Below are 14461 nucleotides of genomic sequence, written 5' to 3' on the forward strand. Positions count from 1 at the left end.
CCAACCTTTCGGTTAACAGCCGATCGCGCTAGCCAATTACGCCACGGAGACAGTCCTGCTCCACCCTCCCCACCATCAGAACATATCTTCAAAGCTATCAGCCCAAAGAAAAAAAAGCGCCGCACCACCACCGGGTGGGCTCGAACCTCCAGCCTTTCGCTTAACAGCCAATCGCGCTAGCCAGTTGCGCCACGGAGACAGTCCTGCACAACTCCCACCACCATTAAACTAATCTTCAAAGCTATCAGCCCAAAGAAAAAAAGCGCAGCACCACTCGCGGGTGGGCTCGAACCCCCAACCTTTCGGTTAACAGTCCATCGCGCTAGCCAATTGTGCCACGGAGACAGTCGTGTTCCACTCTCACCACCAACAGAACATATCTTCAAAGCTATCAGCGCAAAGATAAAAAAGCGCCGCACCACCACCGGGTGGGCTCGAACCTCCAAAATTTCGGTTCATAGCCGATCGCGCTGGCCAATTGCGCCACGAAGACAGTCGTGCTCTACTCTCACCACCATCAGAACATATCTTCAAAGCTATCAGCCCGAAGAAAAAAAAAGCAACACACCACTCCCGGGAGGGCTCGAACCTCCAACCTTTCGGTCAAAAGCCAATCGCGCTAGCCAATTGCGTCACGGAGACAGTCGTGTTCTACTCTCACCACCATCAGAACATTTCTTCAAAGCTATCAGCGCAAAGAAAAAAGCAACGCACCACTCCCGGGTGGGCTCGAATTTCCAATATTTCGGTTAACAGCCGATCGCGCTAGCCAATTGCGCCACGTAGACAATCGTGCTCTACTCTCACCACCATCAGAACATATCTTCAAAGCTATCAGCGCAAAGAAAAAAGCAACACACCACTCCTGAAAGGGCTCGAAATTCCAACCTTTCGGTTAACAGCCAATCGCGCTAGCCAATTGCGCCACGGAGACAGTAGTGCAGCACTCCCACCTCCATCACAACAGTTCTTCAGAGCTATCAGCCCAGAGAAAAAAAAGCGCCGCACCACCACCGGGTGGGCTCGAAACTCCAAAATTTTGGGTAATAGCTGATCGCGCTGGCCAATTGCACCACGGAGACAGTCGTGCTTCACTCTCACCACCATCAGAACACATCTTCAAAGCTATCAGCGCAAAGAAAAAAGCAACACACCACTCCCGGGAGGGCTCCAAACTACAACCTTTCGGTTAACAGCCGATCGCGCGAGGCAATTGCGCCACGAAGACAGTAGTGCAGCACTCCCACCTCCGTCAAGACATTTCTTCAGAGCTATCAGCCCAAAGAAAAAGAAGCGCCGCACCACCACCGGGTGGGCTCGAACCTGCAAACTTTCGGTTAATAGCCGGTGCTCTAGCCAATTGCGCCACGGAGACAATCGTGCTCCACTCTCACCACCGTCAGAACATTTCTTCGGAGCTGTCAGCCGAAAGGAAAAAAAGCACCGCACCACCACCAGTCGAGCTCGAACCTCCAACCTATCGGTTAACAGCCGATTGCGCTAGCCAATTGCGCCACGGAGACAGTCGTGCTCCACTCTCACCACCATCAGAACATATCCCCAAAGCTATCAGCGCAAAAAAAAAAGAGCAACACACCACTCCCGGGAAGGCTCGAAATTACAACCTTTCGGTTAACAGCCGATCGCGCTAGCCAATTGCGCCACGGAGACAGTGGTGCAGCACTCCCACCTCCGTCAGGTCATTTGTTCAGAGCTATCAGCCCAAAGGAAAAAAAGCGCCACACCACCACCGGGCTAGCTCGAACCTCCAACCTATCGGTTAACAGCCGTTTGCGCTAGCCAATGGCGCCACGGAGACAGTCGTGCTCCACTCTCCCCACCATCAGAACATATCTTCAAAGCTATCAGCGCAAAGAAAACAGCAACACACCACTCCCGGGAGGGCTCGAACCTCCAACTTTTCGGTTAACAGCCGATCGCGCTAACCAATTGTGCAACGCAAACAGTCCTGCTCAACTCTCACCACCATCACAACATATCTTAAAAGCTATCAGCGCAAAGAAAAAAGCCACACACCACTCCTGGGAGGGATCGAACCTCCAACCTTTCAGTTAACAGCTGATTACGCTAGCCAATCGCGCCATGGAGACAGTCCTGCTGTACTCTCACCACCAGCATAGCATATCTTCAAAGCTATCAGCCCGAAGAAAAAAAAGCACCGGGTGGGCTCTAATCTCCAAACTTTCGGTTAACAGCCGATCGCGCTATCCAATTGTGCCACGGAGACAGACGTGCTCCACTCTCGCCACCGTCAGAACATTTCTTCACACTATCAGCCCAAAGAAAAAAAAGCACCGCACCGCCACCAGGTGGGCTCGAACCTCCAACCTTTCGGTTAACAGCCTATCGCGCTAGCCAATTGCGCCAAGGAGACAGTCGTGCTCCATTCTCACCACCGTCAGAACATTTCTCCAAAGCTATCAGCGCAAAGAAAAAAGAGCGACGAACCACCACCGGGTTGGCTCGAACCTCCAACCTTTCGGTTAACAGGCGATCGCGCTAGCCAAGTGCGCCACGGCGACAGTCCTGCTCCACTCTCACCACCATCAGAACATATCTTCAAACCTATCAGCCGAAAGGAAAAAAGCAACACACCACACTCAGAGGGCTCGAACCTCTAACCTTTCTGCTAACAGCCGATCGCGCTAGCCAATTGGGCCACAGAGGCAGTCGTGCTCCACTCTCACCACCGTCAGAACATTTCTTCAGAGCTATCAGCCCAAAGAAAAAGAAACGCCGCACCACCACCGGGTGGGCTCGAACCTCCAACCTTTCGGTCAACAGCCGATTGCGCTAGCCAACTGCGCCAGCCACGAAGACAGTCGTGCTCCACTCTCACCACCGTCAGAAGATTTCTTCAGACTATCAGCCCAAAGAAAAAAAAGCGCCGCACCACCACCGGGTGGGCTCGAACCTTCAACCTTTCGGTTAACAGCCGATCGCGCTAGCCAATTGCGCCACGGAGACAGTCGTGCTCCACTATCACCTCCATCAGAACATATCTTCAAAGCTATCAGCCCAAAGAAAAAAAAGCGCTGCACCACCCCGGGTGGGCTCGAACCTCCAACCTTTCGGTTAGCAGCCGATCGCGCTAGCCAATTATGCCACGGAGACAGTCGTGCTCCACTCTCACCACCATCAGAACATATCTTCAAAGCTATCGGCGCAAAAAAAAGCAACACACCACTCCCGGCAGGGCTCGAAATTCCAACCTTTCGGTTAACAGCCGATCGCGCTAGCCAATTGCGTCACGGAGACAGTAGTGCAGCACTCCACCTCCGTCAGAACATTTCTTCAGAGCTATCAGCCCAAAGAAAAAGAAAGCGCCGCACCACCACCGGGTGGGCTCGAACTTCCAGCCTTTCGCTTAACAGCCAATCGCGCTAGCCAGTTGCGCCACGGAGACAGTCATGCTCCACTCTCACCACCATCTGAACATATCTTCTACGCCATCAGCGCAAAGAAAAAAAAAGCGACACACCGTTCACGGGTGCGCTCGAAACTCCCACCTTTTGGTTAACAGCCGATCGCGCTAGCCAATTGCACCACGGAGACAGTCCTGCTCCACCCTCCCCACCATCAGAACATATCTTCAAATCTATCAGCCCAAAGAAAAAAAAAGCGCCGCACCACCACCGGGTGGGCTCGAACCTCCAGCCTTTCGCTTAACAGCCAATCTCGCTAGCCAGTTGCGCCACGGAGACAGTCCTGCACAACTCCCACCACCATTAAACTAATCTTCAAAGCTATCAGCCCAAAGAAAAAAAGCGCAGCACCACTCGCGGGTGGGCTCGAACCCCCAACCTTTCGGTTAACCGCCGATCGCGCTAGCCAATTACGCCACGGAGACAGTCATGCTCCACCCTCCCCACCATCAGAACATATCTTCAAAGCTATCAGCCCAAAGAAAAAAAAGCGCCGCACCACCACCGGGTGGGCTCGAACCTCCAGCCTTTCGCTTAACAGCCAATCGCGCTAGCCAGTTGCGCCACGGAGACAGTCCTGCACAACTCCCACCACCATTAAACTAATCTTCAAAGCTATCAGCCCAAAGAAAAAAAGCGCAGCACCACTCGCGGGTGGGCTCGAACCCCCAACCTTTCGGTTAACCGCCGATCGCGCTAGCCAATTACGCCACGGAGACAGTCATGCTCCACTCTCACCACCATCAGAACATATCTTCTACGCCATCAGCGCAAAGAAAAAAAAGTGACACACCGTCCACGGGTGCGCTCGAAACTCCCACCTTTTGGTTAACAGCCGATCGCGCTAGCCAATTGCACCACGGAGACAGTCCTGCTCCACCCTCCCCACCATCAGAACATATCTTCAAAGCTATCAGCCCAAAGAAAAAAAAGCGCTGCACCACCAGCCGGTGGGCTCGAACCTCCAACCTTTCGGTTAACAGCCCATCGCGCTAGCCAATTGTGCCACGGAGACAGTCGTGTTCCACTCTCACCACCAACAGAACATATCTTCAAAGCTATCAGCGCAAAGATAAAAAAGCGCCGCACCACCACCGGGTGGGCTCGAACCTCCAAAATTTCGGTTCATAGCCGATCGCGCTGGCCAATTGCGCCACGAAGACAGTCGTGCTCCACTCTCACCACCATCAGAACATATCTTCAAAGCTATCAGCCCGAAGAAAAAAAAAGCAACACACCACTCCCGGGAGGGCTCGAACCTCCAACCTTTTGGTCAAAAGCCAATCGCGCTAGCCAATTGCGTCACGGAGACAGTCGTGTTCCACTCTCACCACCGTCAGAACATTTTTTTAAAGCTATCAGCGCAAAGAAAAAAGCAACACACCACTCCCGGGTGGGCTCGAATTTCCAATATTTCGGTTAACAGCCGATCGCGCTAGCCAATTGCGCCACGGAGACAGTCGTGCTCTCCTCTCACCACCATCAGAACATTTCTTCAGAGCTATCAGCCCAAAGAAAAAAAAGCGCCGCACCACCACCGGGTGGGCTCGAACCTCCAAAATTTCGGTTCATAGCCGATCGCGCTGGCCAATTGCGCCACGGAGACAGTCGTGCTCCACTCTCACCACCATCAGAACATATCTTCAAAGCTATCAGCCCGAAGAAAAAAAAGCAACACACCACTCCCGGGAGGGCTCGAACCTCCAACCTTTCAGTTAAAAGCCAATCGCGCTAGCCAATTGCGTCACGGAGACAGTCGTGTTCCACTCTCACCACCGTCAGAACATTTCTTCAAAGCTATCAGCGCAAAGAAAAAAGCAACACACTACTCCCGGGTGGGCTCGAAGTTTCAATATTTCGGTTAACAGCCGATCGCGCTAGCCAATTGCGCCACGGAGACAGTAGTGCAGCGCTCCCACCTCCGTCAGAACATTTCTTCAAAGCTATCAGCCCAAAGAGAAAGAAAGCGCCGCACCACCACCGGGTGGGCTCGAACCTCCAGCCTTTCGGTTAACAGGCGATCGCGCTAGCCAATTGCGCCACGTAGACAGTCGTGCTCGACTCTCACCACCATCAGAACATATCTTCAAAGCTATCAGCGCAAAGAAAAAAGCAACCCACCACTCCTGGGAGGGCTCAAAATTCCAACCTTTCGGTTAACAGCCAATTGCGCTAGCCAATTGCGCCACGGAGACAGCAGTGCAGCACTCCCACCTCCATCAAAACATTTCTTCAGAGCTATCAGCCCAAAGAAAAAAAAGCGCCGCACCACCACCGGGTTGGCTCAAAACTCCAAAATTTTGGGTAAAAGCCGATCGCGGTGGCCAATTGCGCCACGGAGACAGTCCTGTTCTACTCTCACCACCATCAGAACATATCTTCAAAGCTATCAGAGCACAGAAAAAAAAGCGCCGCACCACCACCCGGTGAACTCGAACCTCCAACCTTTCGGTTAACAGCCAATCGCGCCAGCCAATTGTGCCACAGAGACAGTCGTGCTTCACTCATACCACCATCAGAACATATCTTCAAAGCTATCAGCCCAAAGAAAAAAAAGCGCCGCACCACCACCGGGTGGGCTCGAAACTCCAACCTTTCGGTAAACAGCCGATCGTGCTAGCCAATTGCGCCAAGGAGACAGTCCTGCTCCGCTCTCACCACCATCAGAACATATCTTCAAAGCTATCAGAGCAAAGAAAAAAAGCGCCGCACCACCACCCGGTGGGCTCGAACCTCCAACCTTTCGGTTAACAGCCCATCGCGCTAGCCAATTGCGCCACGAAGACAGCCGTGCTCTACTCTCACCACCGTCAGAAGATTTCTTCAGACTATCAGCCCAAAGAAAAAAAAGCGCCGAACCACCACCGGGTGGGCTCGAACCTCCAACCTTTCGGTTAACAGCCGATCGTGCTAGCCAATTGCGCCACGGAGACAGTCGTGCTCCACTCTCACCACCATCAGAACATATCTTCAAAGGTATCAACCCAAAGAAAAAAAGCGCCGCAGCACCACCGGGTGGGCTCGAACCTCCAACCTTTCGGTTAACAGCCGATCGCTCTAGCCAATTGCGCCACGGAGACAGTCCTGCTCCACTCTCACCATCATCAGAACATATCTTCAAAGCTATCAGCCCAAAGAAAAAAAAGCAACACACCACTCTCGGGAGGGCTCGAACCTCCAACGTTTCTGTTAACAGCCGATCGCGCTAGCCAATCGCGCCACGGAGACAGTCGCACTACACATTCACCACCATCAGAACATTTCCTCAGAGCTATCAGCCCTAGGGAAAAAAAGCGCCGCACCACCACCGGGTGGGCTCGAACCTCCAACCTTTCGGTTAACAGCCCATCGCGCTAGCCCATTGCGCCACGGAGACAGTCGTGCTTCACTCTCACCACCATGAGAACATATCTTCAAAGCTATCAGCACAAAGAAAAAAGCAACACACCACTCCCGGGAGGGCTCGAACCTCTAACCTTCCGGTCAACAGCCTATAGCGCTAGCCAATTGCGCCACGGAAACAGTAGTGCAACGCTCCCACCTCCGTCAGAACATTTCTTCAGAGCTATCAGCCCAAAGAAAAAGAAAGCACCGCACCACCACCGGGTGGGCTCGAACCTCCAGCCTTTCGGTTAACAGGCGATCGCGCCATCCGATTGCGCCACGTAGACAGTCGTGCTCCACTCTCACCGCCATTAGAACATATCTTCAAAGCTATCAGCGCAAAGAAAAAAGCAACACACCACTCCCGGGAGGGCTCCAAACTACAACCTTTCGGTTAACAGCCGATCGCGCTAGCCAACTGCGCCACGAAGACAGTAGTGCAGCACTCCCATCTCCGTCAAGACATTTCTTCAGAGCTATCAGCCCAAAGAAAAAGAAGCGCCGCACCATCACCGGGTGGGCTCGAACCTGCAAACTTTCGGTTAATAGCCGGATGGGCTAGCCAATTGCGCCACGGAGACAATCGTGCTCCACTCTCACCACCGTCAGAACATTTCTTTGGAGCTGTCAGCCAAAAGAAAAAGAAGCGCCGCACAACCACCGGGTGGGCTCGAACCTCGAAACTTTCGGTTAAGAGCCGGATGCGCAAGCCAATTGCGCCACGGAGACAGTCGTGCTCCACTCTCACTACCGTCAGAACATTTCTTCGGAGCTGTCAGCCCAAAGGAAAAAAAGCGCCACACCACCACCGGGCGAGCTCGAACCTCCAACTTATCGGTTAACAGCCGATTGCGCTAGCCAATGGCGCCACGGAGACAGTCGTGCTCCACTCTCACCACCATCAGAACATATCTTCTACGCCATCAGCGCAAAGAAAAAAAAAGCGACACACCGTCCACGGGTGCGCTCGAAACTCCCACCTTTTGGTTAACAGCCGATCGCGCTAGCCAATTGCGCCACGGAGACAGTCCTGTTCCACTCTCACCACCATCAGAACATATCTTCAAAGGTATCAGCCCAAAGAAAAAATAGAGCCGCAGCACCACCGGGTGGGCTCGAACCTCCGACCTTTCGGTTAACAGCCGATCGCGCTAGCCAATTGCGCCACGGAGACAGTCCTGCTCCACTCCTACCACCATCAGAACATATCTTCAAAGCTATCAGCCCAAAGAAAAAAAAGCAACACACCACTCTCGGGAGGGCTCGAACCTCCAACCTTTCTGTTAACAGCCGATCGCGCTAGCCAATTGCGCCACGGAGACAGTCGCGCTACACCCTCACCACCGTCAGAACATTTCCTCAGAGCTATCAGCCCAAGGGAAAAAAATCGCCGCACCACCACCGTGTGGGCTCGAACCTCCAACCTTTCGGTTAACAGCCCATCGCACTAGCCAATTGCGCCACGGAGACAGTCGTGCTTCACTCTCACCACCATCAGAACATATCTTCAAAGCTATCAGCGCAAAGAAAAAAGCAACACACCACTCCCGGGAGGGCTTGAACCTCCAACCTTTCGGTCAACAGCCTATAGCGCTAGCCCGTTGCGCCACGGAGACAGTCGTGCTCTCCTCTCACCACCATCAGAACATTTCTTCAGAGCTATCGGCCCAAGGGAAAAAAAGCGCCGCACCACCACCGTGTGGGCTCTAACCTCCAACCTTTCGGTTAACAGCCCATCGCACTAGCCAATTGCGCCACGGAGGCAGTCGTGCTTAACTCTCACCACCATCAGTACATATCTTCAAAGCTATCAGCGCAAAGAAAAAAGCAACACACCACTCCCGGGAGGGCTCGAACCTCCAACCTTTCGGTCAACAGCCTATAGCGCTAGCCCATTGCGCCACGGAGACAGTCGTGCTCTCCTCTCACCACCGTCAGAACATTTCTTCAGAGCTATCAGCCCAAAGAAAAAAAAGCGCCGCACCACCACCGGGTGGGCTCGAACCTCCAAAATTTCGGTTCATAGCTGATCGCGCTGGCCAATTGCGCCACGGATACAGTCGTGTTCCACTCTCACCACCGTCGGAACCTTTCTTCACAGCTATCAGCCCAAAGAAAAAAAAGCGCCGCACCACCACCGGGTGGGCTCGAACCTCCAGCCTTTCAGTTAACGGCCGAACGCGCTAGCCAATTGCGCCACGGACACAGTCGTGCTCCACTCTCACCACCATCAGAACATATCTTCAAAGCTATCAGCACAAAGAAAAAAGCAACACACCACCACCGGGTGGGCTCGAACCTCCAGCCTTTCGCTTAACAGCCAATCGCGCTAGCCAGTTGCGCCACGGAGACAGTCCTGCACAACTCCCACCACCATTAAACTAATCTTCAAGGCTATCAGCCCAAAGAAAAAAAGCGCCGCACCACTCGCGGGTGGGCTCGAACCCCCAACCTTTCGGTTAACAGCCGATCGCGCTAGACAATTACGCCACGGAGACAGTCGTGCTCCACTCTCACCACCATCAGAACATATCTTCTACGCCATCAGCGCAAAGAAAAAAAAAGCGACACACCGTCCACGGGTGCGCTCGAAACTCCCACCTTTTGGTTAACAGCCGATCGCGCTAGCCAATTGCGCCACGGAGACTGTCCTGTTCCACTCTCACCACCATCAGAACATATCTTCAAAGGTATCAGCCCAAAGAAAAAATAGAGCCGCAGCACCACCGGGTGGGCTCGAACCTCCGACCTTTCGGTTAACAGCCGATCGCGCTAGCCAATTGCGCCACGGAGACAGTCCTGCTCCACTCCTACCACCATCAGAACATATCTTCAAAGCTATCAGCCAAAGAAAAAAAAGCAACACACCACTCTCGGGAGGGCTCGAACCTCTAACCTTTCTGTTAACAGCCGATCGCGCTAGCCAATTGCGCCACGGAGACAGTCGCGCTACACCCTCACCACCGTCAGAACATTTCCTCAGAGCTATCAGCCCAAGGGAAAAAAATCGCCGCACCACCACCGTGTGGGCTCGAACCTCCAACCTTTCGGTTAACAGCCCATCGCACTAGCCAATTGCGCCACGGAGACAGTCGTGCTTCACTCTCACCACCATCAGAACATATCTTCAAAGCTATCAGCGCAAAGAAAAAAGCAACACACCACTCCCGGGAGGGCTTGAACCTCCAACCTTTCGGTCAACAGCCTATAGCGCTAGCCCATTGCGCCACGGAGACAGTCGTGCTCTCCTCTCACCACCATCAGAACATTTCTTCAGAGCTATCAGCCCAAAAAAAAAAAGCGCCGCACCACCACCGAGTGGGCTCGAACCTCCAAAATTTCGGTTCATAGCCGATCGCGCTGGCCAATTACGCCACGGAGACAGTCGTGCTCCACTCCCACCACCATCAGAACATATCTTCAAAGCTATCAGCCCGAAGAAAAAAAAAAGCAACACAGCACTCCCGGGAGGGCTCGAACCTTCAACCTTTCGGTTAAAAGCCAATCGCGCTAGCCGATTGCGTCACGGAGACAGTCGTGTTGCGCTCTCACCACCGTCGGAACATTTCTTCAAAGCTATCAGCGCAAAGAAAAAAGCAACACACTATCCCGGGACGGCTCGAATTTCCAATATTTCGGGTAACAGCCGTTCGCGCTAGCCAATTGCGCCACGGAGACAGTAGTGCAGCGCTCCCACCTCCGTCAGAACATTTCTTCAGAGCTATCAGCCCAAAGAAAAAGAAAGCGCCGCACCACCACCGGGTGGGCTCGAACCTCCAGCCTTTCGGTTAACAGGCGATCGCGCTAGCCAATTGCGCCACGTAGACAGTCGCGCTCCACTCTCACCACCGTCAGAAGATTTCTTCAGACTATCAGCCCAAAGAAAAAAAAAGCGCCGCACCAAACCGGCTGGGCTCGAACCTCTAACCTTTCGGTTAACAGCCGATCGCGCTAGCCAATTGCGCCACGGAGACAGTCGTGCTCCACTCTCACCACCATCCGAACATATCTTCAAAGCTATCAGCGCAAAGAAAAAAGCAACACACCACTCCCGGGAGGGCTCGAACCTCCAACCTTTCGGTCGACAGCCTATAGCGCTAGCCCACTGCGCCACGGAGACAGTCGTGCTCTCCTCTCACCACCGTCAGAACATTTCTTCAGAGCTATCAGCCCAAAGAAAAAAAAGCGCCGCACCACCACCGGGTGGGCTCGAACCTCCAAAATTTCGGTTCATAGCTGATCGCGCTGGCCAATTGCGCCACGGATACAGTCGTGTTCCACTCTCACCACCGTCAGAACATTTCTTCACAGCTATCAGCCCAAAGAAAAAAAAGCGCCGCACCACCACCGGGTGGGCTCGAACCTCCAGCCTTTCAGTTAACGGCCGAACGAGCTAGCCAATTGCGCCACGGACACAGTCGTGCTCCACTCTCACCACCATCAGAACATATCTTCAAAGCTATCAGCACAAAGAAAAAAGCAACACACCACCACCGGGTGGGCTCGAACCTCCAGCCTTTCGCTTAACAGCCAATCGCGCTAGCCAGTTGCGCCACGGAGACAGTCCTGCACAACTCCCACCACCATTAAACTAATCTTCAAGGCTATCAGCCCAAAGAAAAAAAGCGCCGCACCACTCGCGGGTGGGCTCGAACCCCCAACCTTTCGATTAACAGCCGATCGCGCTAGACAATTACGCCACGGAGACAGTCGTGCTCCACTCTCACCACCATCAGAACATATCTTCTACGCCATCAGCGCAAAGAAAAAAAAAGCGACACACCGTCCACGGGTGCGCTCGAAACTCCCACCTTTTGGTTAACAGCCGATCGCGCTAGCCAATTGCGCCACGGAGACAGTCCTGTTCCACTCTCACCACCATCAGAACATATCTTCAAAGGTATCAGCCCAAAGAAAAAATAGAGCCGCAGCACCACCGGGTGGGCTCGAACCTCCGACCTTTCGGTTAACAGCCGATCGCGCTAGCCAATTGCGCCACGGAGACAGTCCTGCTCCACTCCTACCACCATCAGAACATATCTTCAAAGCTATCAGCCAAAGAAAAAAAAGCAACACACCACTCTCGGGAGGGCTCGAACCTCCAACCTTTCTGTTAACAGCCGATCGCGCTAGCCAATTGCGCCACGGAGACAGTCGCGCTACACCCTCACCACCGTCAGAACATTTCCTCAAAGCTATCAGCCCAAGGGAAAAAAATCGCCGCACCACCACCGTGTGGGCTCGAACCTCCAACCTTTCGGTTAACAGCCCATCGCACTAGCCAATTGCGCCACGGAGACAGTCGTGCTTCACTCTCACCACCATCAGAACATATCTTCAAAGCTATCAGCGCAAAGAAAAAAGCAACACACCACTCCCGGGAGGGCTTGAACCTCCAACCTTTCGGTCATCAGCCTATAGCGCTAGCCCATTGCGCCACGGAGAAAGTCGTGCTCTCCTCTCACCACCATCAGAACATTTCTTCAGAGCTATCAGCCGAAAGAAAAAAAAGCGCCGCACCACCACCGAGTGGGCTCGAACCTCCAAAATTTCGGTTCATAGCCGATCGCGCTGGCCAATTACGCCACGGAGACAGTCGTGCTCCACTCTCACCACCATCAGAACATATCTTCAAAGCTATCAGCCCGAAGAAAAAAAAGCAACACAGCACTCCCGGGAGGGCTCGAACCTCCAACCTTTCGGTTAAAAGCCAATCGCGCTAGCCAATTGCGTCACGGAGGCAGTCGTGTTCCACTGTCACCACCGTCAGAACATTTCTTCAAAGCCATCAGCGCAAAGAAAAAAGTACCACACCACTCCCTGGAGGGCTCGAATTTCCAATCTTTCGGTTAACAGCCGATCGCGCTAGCCAATTGCGCCACGGAGACAGTAGTGCAGCGCTCCCACCTCCGTCAGAACATTTCTTCAGAGCTATCAGCCCAAAGAAAAAGAAAGTGCCGCACCACCACCGGGTGGGCTCGAACCTCCAGCCTTTCGGTTAACAGGCGATCGCGCTAGCCAATTGCGCCACGTAGACAATCGTGCTCTACTCTCACCACCATCAGAACATATCTTCAAAGCTATCAGCGCAAAGAAAAAAGCAACACACCACTCCTGGGAGGGCTCGAAATTCCAACCTTTCGGTTAACAGCCAATCGCGCTAGCCAATTGCGCCACGGAGACAGTAGTGCAGCACTCCCACCTCCATAAGAACAGTTCTTCAGAGCTATCAGCCCAGAGAAAAAAAGCGCCGCACCACCACCGGGTGGGCTCGAAACTCCAAAATTTTGGGTAATAGCTGATCGCGCTGGCCAATTGCACCACGGAGACAGTCGTGCTTCACTCTCACCACCATCAGAACATATCTTCAAAGCTATCAGCCCGAAGAAAAAAAAACAACACACCACTCCCGGGAGGGCTCGAATCTCCAACCTTTCAGTATACAGCCTATAGCGCTAGCCCATTGCGCCACGGAGACAGTCGTGCTGTCCTCTAACCACCATCAGAACATTTCTTCAGAGCTATCAGCCCAAAGAAAAAAAAGCGCCGCACCACCACCGGGTGGGCTCGAACCTCCCAAATTTCGGTTCATAGCCGATCGCGCTGGCCAATGGTGCCACGGAGACAGTCGTGCTCCACTCTCACCACCATCAGAACATATCTTCAAAGCTATCAGCCCTAAGAAAAAAAAGCAAAACACCACTCCCGGGAGGGCTCGAACCTCCAACCTTTCGGTTAAAAGCCAATCGCGCTAGCCAATTGCGTCACGGAGGCAGTCGTGTTCCACTGTCACCACCGTCAGAACATTTCTTCAAAGCCATCAGCGCAAAGAAAAAAGTAACACACCACTCCCTGGAGGGCTCGAATTTCCAATCTTTCGGTTAACAGCCGATCGCGCTAGCCAATTGCGCCACGGAGACAGTAGTGCAGCGCTCCCACCTCCGTCAGAACATTTCTTCAGAGCTATCAGCCCAAAGAAAAAGAAAGCGCCGCACCACCACCGGGTGGGCTCGAACCTCCAGCCTTTCGGTTAACAGGCGATCGCGCTAGCCAATTGCGCCACGTGGACAATCGTGCTCTACTCTCACCACCATCAGAACATATCTTCAAAGCTATCAGCGCAAAGAAAAAAGCAACACACCACTCCTGGGAGGGCTCGAAATTCCAACCTTTCGGTTAACAGCCAATCGCGCTAGCCATTTGCGCCACGGAGACAGTAGTGCAGCACTCCCACCTCCATCAGAACAGTTCTTCAGAGCTATCAGCCCAGAGAAAAAAAGCGCCGCACCACCACCGGGTGGGCTCGAAACTCCAAAATTTTGGGTAATAGCTGATGGCGCTGGCCAATTGCACCACGGAGACAGTCGTGCTTCACTCTCACCACCATCAGAACATATCTTCAAAGCTATCAGCCCGAAGAAAAAAAAACAACACACCACTCCCGGGAGGGCTCGAACCTCCAGCCTTTCAGTTAACGGCCGAACGCGCTAGCCAATCGCGCCAGGAATAGAGTCGTGCTCCACTCTCACCACCATCAGAACATATCTTCAAAGCTATCAGCGCAAAGATAAAAGCAACACCACTCCTGGGAGGGCTCGAAATTCCAACCTTTCGGTTAACAGCCGATCGCG

Source organism: Rhipicephalus microplus, unplaced genomic scaffold (genome assembly GCF_043290135.1).
Source record: "Rhipicephalus microplus isolate Deutch F79 unplaced genomic scaffold, USDA_Rmic scaffold_12, whole genome shotgun sequence".
Lineage (NCBI taxonomy): Eukaryota > Metazoa > Arthropoda > Arachnida > Ixodida > Ixodidae > Rhipicephalus > Rhipicephalus microplus.